Genomic DNA, 12,464 nt, shown 5'->3' with positions numbered 1-12,464 from the left:
TATAACATTTAAAATTGTATTAACATAATGTAAAAGTTGGATAAAATGTCTCGATTTAGTTTAAGATTGTTAGCTAAGAAATTACTGCATACAAATGTATTGAAGGGTTTGAATTTATTGAAAATGAATGTATCTGAAAATAATTTTGGAACTCAGGAAGCAAAGGTTTACTTTTTCTTGACTATTGATGCCTTCTCTATGGTAGAAAACCCAGTGATTCTGTTTATCTGATGAAGACTTGTTTCTGTAAAACACTTTTTTCTTCAAATATGTTGATTCCATAATGTCAAATTCTCCACCAATGAACAAAAATTTTAAGAGGTGCCTATAATGAGGATACCTGAGGGATGAAAGGAAACTTAGGGACATTTTGGATAATTTTTGTTTCTGCCTCTAAGATTCACCTGCAAAGGTCTGATCACCTCTGCATTTACCATTATTAATCATTACCAATCACCATTTATTTCTAAAGCTTAACTTTCAAATATTAAATGTATATTTCTTGGAGATAGAGCTCTATACATTTTTGTCTTATTCCATCAGGTAAATCTTGTAGGTAGTGATTTATAGGCATTCAACTCCTTTAGGCTAGAATCTGACTTACTTTAGTTCTATCTCTATCTTTCTGCCCCTCTGTCCCCCTCCCTTTTTTTTAAGAAAAAAACACCACTAATGCATCTGAAACAACTTGACCCCATATCCATTCTGTTCATGTTTATCTTTCACCTCCTCCACTCAATTTCTGTCATTCTCATCACTACACTCAAAAGCCGACTCTTCTCAACAACCCCCATTTAAACCATGAGTTTCATTATGCAGTCATTGTATATCACATATAAGTGATATCATATATTTATCCTTCATTTGGCTTACATTATTTAACGTAATATTTTCCAGTTCCATCCATGTTGCAGCAAATTGCATGATTGCTTCACTCCTTATAGCTACATAGCATTCTATTGTACATACGTTCCAAATGATCCATTCATCTGTTGTTGAACATCTAGGCTGATTCCTACTCTTAGCTATTGTAATGATGCTGCAATGAATAAAGGTTTGCATACATCATTTTGGACGAGCGTTTTTTTTTTCTGTTCAGAGATAGATGTTCAAAAGTAGGATTGCTGGGTCATATGGCAGATTGATTTTGAGTTTACTGATAACTCTCTATACTGTTTTCCATAAAGGTTGGACGAGGCAACATTTGCAAAAGCAATGGATGAGGTTATCCTTTTCACCACATCCTCACCAATATAAATTGATCCCAAATTTTTTAATATGTATCATCCTCACTGGTGTAAGATAATATTTCATTGTTTTGTTTTATATTCCCCTAAGGGTCAGTGGTTATTACTACCTTATGTCTTCTTCAATTTCTAACTTAATTATTTTGTTGTTCTCATGATACAGTTCTCTCACCTCTTGGGTTAGGTTGATTCTTAAGTACTTTATGGTTTTGGCCACTGCGTTTTTTTTCCTCCTCTGAGTCATTATTATTTGTATAAATAAATTTATATAACATGTATAAACATGTATGTATGTATGTATGTATACATACAGTTTTACCATATGTATAAAATGTATAAACTGATATTTTTTGTATTGACTTTGTAGCCATTTTGCTATATAGGTTTATTGTTTCTAGGAGGTTTTCTTTTGCAGATTCTTTAGGGTCTTTAATGTAAACCATCATGTCATCTGCAAATAAAGATGGTTTTACTACTTTTTTTCTAATTTGGACTCATTTGAATTCTTTTTCTGATCTAATTGCAACTGCTAGGACTTCTAATACTATGTTAAATAAGAGTAGAAACAATGGACATCTTTGCCTTGTGCCTGACCTCAATACAAATGCATTCTGATTTTCACCATTATGAATTATGTTAGCTATGGACATTTTATAGATAGCTGTGACTATAGAGGAAGATTCCTTCCACCCCTATATATATAGTATATATATATACTATATATATTGATTTTTAAGCCACACCCGGTGCCTTTAAGGATTACTCCTGGTTCGTTGCTCAGAGATTACTCCTGGAAGCCTTAGAAGACTATAGGATGCAGGGGATCAAACTGGGTCTACTACATGCAAGGCAAATGCTTTCCCCACTGTGCAATTGCTATGACCCCTGATTCACATATATTGAACTGTCTTTGCATCTCCAGAATGAAATTCACTTGGTCATGATGTATAATCTTTTTTATGTGTTATGATTTTATTTTGTCAAGATTTTGTTAAGGAATTTTGCATCAATATTCATCAAGTTTGTCTGTAGATTTTTTTTTCTTATAGTATTTGTCAGTTTTGAGAATGATAATGTTTGCTTAATAGAAGATATTATGGGGACTTCCATCTAATCAATATTTTGGAAGAGTCTAAGTATCAATGGCAGTAATTCTCTGAATGTTAGATAACACTCACTATAAACCCATCTGGTCCTAAACTTTTAATCTTGAGGAGTTTCTTAACTACTGTTTTAATTTCCTTACTTGTGATTGGCCTGTTTAGATTTTTCTACTTCCTCCTCATTCAGTTTTGGGAGATTTTATGGTTTCAGACATGTGTCCATTTCTTTTAGCTTCTCCAGCTTAACAGAGTATAGTTGTCATAGTTGTTCATTATATAATCTCTCATGATACCTTGAATTTCTGGGGGTTCTGTTGTAATTTCTCCCCTTTCATTTCTGATTCAATTTATTTGAGCATTTATTCTATTTTTCCTTGTGAGTCTTGCCAATGGTTTATTTTTTCAAAAATCCAGCTCCTAATTTTGATTTTTGTATTATTTTATTTGCTTTTATATCATGAATTTCTGCTCTGCTCTGGTTATATTATTTTTTCTTCTGCTTGTTTTTGGGTTCCTTTGTTGTCGATTTTCCAGATCTTTAAGATGTGCCTTTGGGTAGCTAATTTTCTCTTTTTCTTCTTCTTTTTTTTATGTAGGCCTGTATCACTATGAATTTCCCCTAATTACTGGTTTTGCTGTGTCGCATAGATTTTGGTAATTTGTTTCTCCATTATCATTAGTCTCAAGGAATCTCTATTTCTTCTTTGTTCTCCTTTTTGATCTAGCTGTTGTTGAGCAGCATGCTGTTTAGTTTCAGGTGTAAGATTTTCTCTATATCCTCTTTTTACATTCTTTCTCTCTGTGGCATTGTGGTCTGATAGGTCTGAGAGGTATAATTCTTATGTTTGTGGATTTTTATAAGCTCAACTTATATCCTAAATTGTCATCTATCCTAAAAAATGTTCCATGTGCTCTTGAGAAGAACTTTATATACAGCTTTCTGAGGATGAAAGGACTGTATAAAACCACTAATCCCAGCTCTTCTAGTTTCTCATTTAGGACTCTTATGGCCTTGCCTAGGGAAAGCCTAGTTCTTGCCTAGATCTGCCTAGTGAATCTATCCAGTGAAAAGAGTGGTGTGTTGAAATTTTCCATTACTATTAAACTTCTTGGTCTACTGTTCCCCTGATGAAAAAGTCTCTAAAGTACTTTCTGAAGTTGAATGTGATTTAGTCTGATATAAGTATGGCTGTCTCAGATTTTTTTTAGTAGCTTGTTGTGGGTGCCCCTGCCTGCAGGGACACCAATTCAGATGTGGTTATTCTTTCTTGGAGGGAGATCGCGCAAACACAAAGACACACAGACAGACATGGAAACAGTCAAAGACAGACACGGAGACAGACAAAAGTGGGAAAAGGATTTCAGCCGAGTTGAATCCAATTCCAATTTATTGAAGCTCAAGGCCCGGTTTATATATTTTTGGGGGGCATAGTTCTGCTCATATCTATAGAACAGGCCAGATTGTTCAAATAACAGGACCCATTAGCAAATGAGATGGAATGTACGGATAATGAGATCTGTCTCTATCAGGTCAGGATGTACTGATCATGGAACCTATCTCCGGCAGGTGGGATATACAAATAAGGTGACCTTAAATGTTTACATTTAATTCTCAAGGCTACCTGCTTTGATTATGGCTCTCTGTTTGGTGCCCTTAAGTGCCCTTAAGTCTTAAATGGTTACTATTCAATTTCTCAAGGTGGGATATACTGTACAAATAAGGTGACCTTATATGTTTTCCATTTAATTCTCAAGGCTACCTGCTTTGAGCAAAGTGACATTGATACATTGCTCTTCTGGGTGGGCAGTTTTGGGGATATCAGGGCGTTACTGATGCTGCGTGGGGTTCTGCAAGATTACTCTCAATGATATGAGTGAATAAATAATTATATAAAGCATTCATTAGATATATTATGTTTTCAAAGTAACTCCTGTATTCATTTAATTTAGCTGTGTCAGACTCAAGATAGTTTTGTCTTTAACTTATATATAATAAATAATTTTGGTCAAGGAGGCTGTATAAGAAATGTAGAAATATGATTTTCATAACTCTAAAGTAAGTCTTTATATGCGATGCTAATAAAGCAGTACTATGTACATATGTACTAAGTACTATGTACAGTGAGTACTAAAGTTTTTTTAAACAAATATATAACTTTAAAAATATTTTTATTAAGATACTGTGATTTGGGACCGGCGAGGTAGCGCTAGAGGTAAGGTGTCTGCCTTGCAAGCACTAGCCAAGGAAGGACCGTGGTTCGATCCCCCGGCATCCCATATGGTTCCCCCAAGCCAGGGGCAATTTCTGAGTGCTTAGCCAGGAGTAACCCCTGAGCATCAAACGGGTGTGGCCTGAAAAACCAAAAAAAAAAAAAAAGACACTGTGATTTCAATTATTCATAGTTGAAGTTTAGGCAGACTATCTTTCAGTACCAGTACTAGTAACAACCCTAATACTTGTGTTTAGTTTAAATTTTCTTTTAGAATTTACCTTAGAATAACAGCAAAACTTTGAAGATGTGAATATAGATAATCACGTAAGTTTTGAATATATTTATTACTCAGAAATATTACTGAGAAAAAAGTCTGGTAAATATATATGCAAACCTAGTAATAGGTTAATGAAAAATATGTGGCAATAAATAGGTAAAGTTATATGTTCACTCTCTAATTTGTTTCCAAATTATATCTTCTCTACTTGCAAACAAAATCACAATAAAAGCAAACAGTTGGGCAACTGTATAGGATTAAACTTAATTTATAAAAAATGTATTTCCTGAGGCCAGTGAGGTAATACTGCAGGTAAAGCCCCTATCTTAAAATGACCCACAGAATTTCAGTCTCAGTACTGAATATGGTCACCGTAGCACCAGCAGGAGTGATCCCTAAACAAAGGCCCCAAAATAAGCCCTGGATACAGTCAGCTATTTCCAGCCTCTCCTCCCCATTGATCTTTCTTATATTATTTCTGAAACAAAATATATTTTTTTCATGAAATAGGCATTTGGTCTTATTTTGCAAAAGTGAGTATGTGACGAGAATCCTGCATTTATATTGAGTTCATTTTTGTCAGGAATTATTTTTTCCTCATAAATTATTAAATATTTTTACATACTATAGAAAAATAAAGTGAAAAGTTCATGGGGGCTGAGTGACAGCACAAAGGTAGAGCAATTGCCTTGCATGAGGCCAACCTGGAACAGATCTGGGTTGGATCCTCAGTATCTTTCCAGGGGAGATTTTTGAGTGCAGAGCCAGGAGTAACAATCCCTGAGCACTCCCTAACACAACAACAAGAACAACAACAAACAAAACACCTAAAGAGTTGAGTGTGCATTCAGTTTATTTACAGGGAAGATAAAATGTAGCATGTGATGTATACTTTCTCTCTAAACATTTTGTGAAACCTATTTTGGAAACCTAATTCATTTGAGCTTCACAGACCTTTGTATGCTAAAATATTGACTTCAGTTTATTTTTTTAGTTTGATTCCAAACTGTTTTATTTAATCAAAAAAGAATATTTTTTTAATTTCTTAAAAAAATCTTTTTTCTAATTCCTTTGATCCAAAGATCAATATTCACTTTTACTCCTTTCCTTTGACAATGATCCAATATTCATATTTACTTTGTTCTGCCCATTTTCTCTTCTTTAAATTTCTAAACTTTATTTTATTTTAAATACTAAACTTAATATAACTTTATACTTGTTGTTTTGAACCACAATCCAGCTAGTCTCTAGGAATCACTTCGTAGGGCTAAGGAGACCACATGTAGTTCTGGGTATTAACCACAGTCAGCTGCATGTAAGGTAAGCAACCTAACCACTGTACTACTTTCCAGCCCTGAAATTATAAAATAATTGTTAAATTAAATATTATGATTATAAATAGTCATAAGTTGTTCATTCTTTTTCTGCATTTCACAGGCAAGAAAACACAAAGTCTAATATATTTGACTTTTTTGCTTAGACTATATCATCAAGCATTACTTTAGTCTATATTTTTAATAAAACATTGCAATGTATAAGGCCCAAATAAAATTTTGCCAGGTATCATATTCTCCTGACTACAGAACTTTATGTAGCTCTTTGAAAATGCAGCATTAGAGTTTTATTTTTATACCATTCAATCATCATCCTGTTAGCCTGATGAATTTCCAGGCTAGAAGTGAGCTATATTCATAGCTCATCTCATTTCTCCAGAGTTTTGTAATTCAACCTGGACATATCGAGAGCACAGTTCTCTTTTGCCAAAGGAGATGGCATCACTCCTTTCACTGACTTTAAAGTCTTCTTGTCTTATTTTTACCACATCATAAGAAGATTCTATCCTATTTGGCACTAAATAATATCATTTGAATAAATTTCAACACTTGCTTCTATATTATTTAATCCTTACTTTTTCACTTGCAATAAAATATTTCTGGTTATAAAATGCCAAAAGGTTCACCTTTAATATAACATGACTATAAAAAAAAAGTACTTTACTTTTCATTAGTATAGAGTAAAAATTATTTAATTGTTTTAGTTTTTTTTTTGGGGGGGGTCACACCCAATGACGCTCAAGGGTTACTCCTGACTATGTGCTCAGAAATCACTCCTTGGTTGGGGGACCATATGGGACAACGGGGATCAAACCCAGGCCTGTCCTGGGCAGCCACGTGCAAGGCAAACGCCCTACTGCTGCACCATCACTCTGGCCATTTATTTATTTTTTAGACCACACTTTGTGACACTCGGGTTACTCTTCAGAAATTACTCCTGGTAGGCTATGGGGCTATGTGGATGCTGGGGGATCAAACAGCATGCAAGACAAATGGCCTCTACACTGTTTTATCACTCTGGCCTCTCATTAGTATAGGATTTTTAAAAATTAGTGATTATAATTTCTTTGACAATTTTGGTCCCTAATAGATTTAATTTTGTTTAATTAGCGAAATAAAATTCAGAATGTTTTAAAGTGTTTCATTTAGAAGATTTTTATTGCATAGATTTTTAGACCACAACTATCATAAAATTGTTTTCAAGATATGTTTTACCAAAAGACAAGTTTTTAGGAATTATATTAAACTATTAATAGTTTTTAGAATTTCTCAATTTATTGAATCTCTAATTGTTTTTAAAACGTTCTTTTAAAATTTTTTTATGTTATTTTGTTTTTTATTTTTTGGTCATAACCAGCCATCATCAGAAGCTTGGTCTGTGCTCAGGAATCATTCCTGGCAGGGCTCAGGGGACTTATGAGTTGAACTCAGGTTATCCATGTGCAAAACAAATGTGTTACCAAATCTACTATCACTTTCGTCTCAAAATATAATATTCTGGGGCAGAAGAGATAGCACAGTGGCATTTGCCTTGCACACTGCTGACCTGGGAGAAACCCAGGTTTGAACTCCGGCATCCCATATAGTCTCCTGAGTCTGCCTGGAGTAATTTCTGAGTACAGAGCCAGGAGTATCCCCTGAGTGCCCCCAGGTGTGGCCCCAAAATAAAAACAAAACAAAACATAATTTTCTTTTACCTTAAAGTTAAGTTGCTATTTAAAAATATAAGAAAATAAAGATTATTTCACTATTTAATGACATGATATTCTTTTAAGCTTTCTATAGAGCAATGAAATATTTTAATAAGTTACATGATGCCTTTGAATTTATAAAACATAATCATAGACAAATGTTATGCACTATTATGATATGAAAATATAGAAATGAATAGAAAATTGAAATTTTACTAATATTTATACGATTATTTTTATTGATTTATGTAAGCACTGTGGTTATAGAATTGTTTAGAATTAGGTTTCATTCAGAGACTATATACCACCCTAGACCAATGCCCTTTCCTGACACCTATGTCTCCATTAGCCTCACCCCACACCATCACTTGTCTCTGGGGCACGCATATTGTTTCTCCCACTCTCATTCTCTCACTCCCTATGTCCCTCCTTCCTGAGACTGCAGTTAGTACTATTGTTAATGAACGGATGCCCTGCATGTCACTTTATCCTCTTTCAGCATCTACTTCTTGTCCAGAGTGATCTATTCAAACTATCATTGTCATGGCAGATCCTTCTCGAATCTTAACTGCACTCACTGCTTTTTGTCAATCTTTTTACTACTGACTAGTGCACTTGACCCTAATCTTATTGTCTCTGGATAGTATTGCCATACTGTCTCTTATTTTTCTTATATTACACAAATTAGTGAGATTATTCTATGTCTATCGCTCTCCTCCAACTCATCTCACTCAGCATAATAATCTCCATGTCCATTCATGTATAAGCAAATATCATGACTTCATTTTTCAAAAGAGATGCATTTTATTCCATTATGTAGGTGTACCAAAGTTTCTTTAGATATTCATCTGCTGTCTGGCTTGTTGGCTTAAATTATTTCCAGATTCTGACTATTGTAAATAGTGCTGTTATGAATATAGAAATTCAGAAAGCATTTTTGTGTTGTGGTTCTATATTCCTAGGTATATAGGAATAGGGGTGGTATATAGGGATATATATGGTATATAGGGTATATAGGGATGATATTGCTAGATCATAAGGAAGTGCAATTTCCAGTTTTTTAAGGAAAGTCCAGATTGTATTCTACAAATGCTGGATCTGTCAGCATTCACACTAGCAGTGAATGAAAGTCCTATTTCCTCTCATTCACACCAGCAGTTTGTTCTTGTTCTTTGTGATGTGTGCCAGTCTCTGTGGTTTTAGATTATTCTTATTGTTGTTTGATATCTTTCTTTGAAAAATGTCATGGGTATCCTTATAGGAACTGCATTGTGTCTGTACAATTCTTTGAGGAATGTTGTCATTTTAGTGATGTTAATCCTCCCAATCGATGAACAGGAAATGTGTTTTCATTTACTCATGTCTTCTCTCTCTATTTTTTGGGGGGGTTTGGATCACACCCGGCATACTCAAGGGATACTCCTGGCTCCATGCTCAGAAATTGCCCCTGGCAGGCACAAGGGACCATATGGGACACCGGGATTTGAACCAATGACCTTCTGCATGAAAGGCAAACACCTTACCTCCATGCTATCTCTCGGCCCCTTATGTCCTCTCTTATTTCTTGAATAACTGAGTAGATCTTTCATCTCTTTATTTAATTCTGAGGTTCTTGATTTTCTAAGGCACACTTGTTATTTAGATTTATTTTTGCAATGCCTCTTTCTTCCGATTTGTTTTTAAGAAAGCCATGGACTTTTGCATATTAATTTTTAGCCTACCAATTCACTATATAAGTTATTGTTTCTACAACCAAGATGCCCTTCAACAGACGAATGGCTAAAGAAACTGTGGTACATATACACAATGGAATATTATGCAGCTGTCAGGAGAGATGAAGTCATGAAATTTTCCTATACATGGAAGTGCATGGAATCTATTATGCTGAGTGAGATAAGTCAGAGAGAGAGAGAGAGAGAGAGAGAGAGAGAGAGAAATGCAGAATGGTCTCACTCATCTATGGGTTTTAAGAAAAATGAAAGACATTCTTGCAATAATAATTTTCAGACACAAAAGAGAAAAGAGCTCAAGTTACAGCTCACCTCAGGAAGCTCACCACAAAGAGTGATGAATTTAGTTAGAGAAATAACTACATTTTGAAGTGTCCTAATAATGAGAATGTATGAGGGAAATGAAAAGCCTGTCTAGAGTACAGGTGGGGGTCTGGTGGGGAGGAGGGAGAATTGGGACATTGGTGATGGGAACTTTGCACTGATGATGGTGGTGTTCTTTACATGACTGAAACCCGAATACAATCATGTATGTAATCAAGGTGTTTAAATATATATATATATATATATATATATATATATAAGTTATTGTTTCTAAAAGCTTTTTAGTAGGTACTTAGGGTATTTAATACTATTGTATCATCTGCAAACAATGAGATTTCCTTCTTTCTCTCCTATGTGGATGCCCTTGAAATATTTTTCTTGCCGAATTACTATAGCAATTATTACGATAGCTGAATTACTTTATTGACTAGGTGTTGCCAATCTTGTCTTATGTTTGAGCTTAAGGGAAAGGCTTTTAGCTTTCCCCCGTTCAATATGTCTTCTTTTTCCCATTGAATATTTGCTTGTTTTTGTAATTAATAAGTATTTATATTAATATGTATTTCACATTATTGTATATATGCATAATATGTGTTGAATATTATGTTTTCTGTATTTGACTATAATAGGAAAAGCTTTATTTTATTTATTTTTTTGCTTTTTTAGAACCACACCTGGTGATGCTCAAGGGTTACTCCTGGCTATGTGCTCAGACATCGCTCCTGGCTTGGAGGACCATATGGAATGCAGGGGGATTGAACAGAAGTTCGGTTAGCCATGTGCAAGGCAATCGGCCTACCACTTGTATTATTGCTCCGAACCCCAGAAAAGTTTTTTAATTCCCATCTTAAAAAAGTATTATCACGAATAGCTACTGGTGAATTGTTGGGTCTACTTTATTTGTGAGCTGTTTAATTCCTAGGTGCTAAATTTATTTCTCTCTCTCTCTTTCTCTCTCTCTCTCTTTTGTTTTTTTGTTTTTGGGGCTACAATCAGTGATGCTCAGGAGTTACTCTAGGCTATGTGCTCAGAAATTGCTCCTGGCTTGGGGGACCATATAGGACCCTGGGGGATCGAACCCGCGGTCCATCTTAGATTAGTGCTTGCAAGGCAGACGCTCTACTGCTGTGTCATTCTCCGGCTCCTATTTCTCAGTTTTTATTTGTATTTCACTTCTATTTTCAGAGCACGATGGTCTCAGAAGGTAGTTTATGTAATATCTATTCTCTTGATCTTATGGAATTATATTTTAGGCCCCAAGATAATGGTGCTTCAGAGAGTGTGATTACATCCTAATATACATATCCCTTGATTAGTAAGACATGATCCTCTCTGAATTTTTTTTTTTTTTGGTTTTGGGCCACACCCAGTAACGCTCAGGGGTTACTCCTGGTTATGCGCTCAGAAGTCTTTCCTGGCTTGGAGGACCATATGGGATGCCTGGGGATCAAACCGAGGTTCGTCCTAGGCTAGCGGTGGCAAGGCAGGCACCTTACCTCCAGCGCCACTGCGCCAGCGCTCTCTGAATCTTATAATCCTTTTGACACTAAGTTTTATGTTGTCTTGTATTAGTATGGCCACCCTGGCCTTTCTAAGGCAGTTGCTTGCCTGAAGGATTATCTTCCACCTTTGACTTTGAGTCTGTGTTTGCTCCTACTGTTCAACTGTGTTTCTTGCAGGTAGCAAAATGTTGAATTCAATGTTCTAATCCCTTTTTTCAATTTGTGTCTCTCAATTAGTGAATTTAGTTCATTGAAATTCAGAGAGATTCTTCTTATGAGATTTTATGTCGGCTTTTTGTACAGTTTGGTTTATTTGTGGGGTTTGTCTGGCCTTAAATGAGATCCTTCCCTTAAGAACAGAGGTCTGTTTTGGGGATCTTTCCTGGGTGTGTTCTGCAGTAAGTGACCGAGCTTCCCTTGTCTCTGTGCAGGTCTGGAGTCCATTATTGATGGGGCCATTTTGCTGAGGCTGGCGTTGGTACTCTCTGGGATCTGCTGGAGTCCCATTGTTTGAAAATCATCTATTTTCAAGTAGTCATATTTTATTATGAAAATTAAGCTATCTGAATGCTTATTTTGTTTTTCTTTTAGCTAAGACAATGTGGCTACACTAGAGTTGATGTTACTATTCGTCTTGTATTTAGTTTCTGATCCTTTAACACCCTATGATATTTGAGATCCTCCATTACTGTCCTAGATTCATTTCTAGTCCACTTTTTCCCCTTCAGTTCCCTCTTTCCTTTCCCACTTGATAATTTAAGTTCTGCTTTTATTGTCTTTTTAGATACTGTCCATTCTCTTTGTTTCTCTATATACCATGTACAAATAGCTAATTCTGTACATGTCTTTCTTACTTTTACATACTTATTTTAAAGTACCCACTAGCCCTACCCAAGTTGTAGTAAAAGGCAAGATTTATTCTTTTCTGTTTGTTTGTTTTTGGGTCACACTAGGCGGCACTAAGGGGTTACTCCTGGTTCTGTGTTCAGAAATCACTCCTAGCAGACTCAGGGGACCATATGGGATGCCAGGAATGGAACCAG

The sequence above is a fragment of the Suncus etruscus genome, chromosome 11 (assembly GCF_024139225.1).
Source record: "Suncus etruscus isolate mSunEtr1 chromosome 11, mSunEtr1.pri.cur, whole genome shotgun sequence".
NCBI lineage: Eukaryota > Metazoa > Chordata > Mammalia > Eulipotyphla > Soricidae > Suncus > Suncus etruscus.
The sequence above is the reverse complement of the archived record's forward strand: the minus strand, read 5'-3'. Positions refer to the sequence as shown.